The sequence below is a fragment of the Gavialis gangeticus genome, unplaced genomic scaffold (assembly GCF_001723915.1).
Source record: "Gavialis gangeticus isolate Ggan-Ray unplaced genomic scaffold, GavGan_comp1, whole genome shotgun sequence".
In the NCBI taxonomy this organism is placed as follows: domain Eukaryota; kingdom Metazoa; phylum Chordata; order Crocodylia; family Gavialidae; genus Gavialis; species Gavialis gangeticus.
This window is the reverse complement of record NW_017729008.1, coordinates 44,602,900-44,603,722: the sequence shown is the minus strand read 5'-3', so window position 1 is coordinate 44,603,722 and position 823 is coordinate 44,602,900.

The following is an 823-nucleotide window of genomic DNA, read 5'->3' as shown; positions in this document are numbered from 1 at the left end:
CTGTGTTCCTGAGGTGGGATCTCTGCACCTGCCACACCTCCCCTACGTAGCGCACAATGCTCCCGTTCATCCAACCCCAAACAGCGTTTGCTTTTTTCTGTGACAACATCGCATTGCTGAGTTGCAGTGAGTTTGGGGTGCACCGTAACCCCCAGATGCTGCTTGGCTGCACTGCTCTCTACCCAGCTATCCCCGTTCTGTACAGGTGCATTTAGTTTCTTTCCCTCATTGTAGCATGGCATGTTTGTCTTTGCTGAATTTTTTCTTTGCTGTTTATAGTCCAGTTTTCAAATTTAGCAAGATCCTTTTGATTTTTAATCTTATCTTCCAGTGTGCTTTCCCCAGCTTTGTGGTCATTTGCTAACTTAATTAGTACATTAATTCTGCAACCTAGTGATTAATAAAAAATGTTTATCAACACTGAAGCCAGAACAAACCATGGTGGAAACTCACTGGAGACTTCCTTCCATTTTGGCAGTGGTCCACTTATAGTTACTGTTTGCTTGTGCTTATCCATAGGCACCTGATAGTAATTCTATTTAGACCACTTTTTTCAGCTCACTTACGAGACTTGCATGTGGGTCTGTATCAAGTGAACGTATAGTATATCCACCGCCTTCCTTTCATTCACCAAATGTTTTCCCCTGGCAAAGATGGAAACCAATTTGGTGTGGCATGATTTATTCCTAACAAATTCATGCTGGCTGGCAGAGATCATGTCTTCCCCCTCCCCAGTATTTACATGTTTAGGGTAGAGTTCTGTTTCCTTTTCCATGTCTAAATGGCAGCTTTTAGCTTCCTAAGTGCCAAAAATGCCATGTGT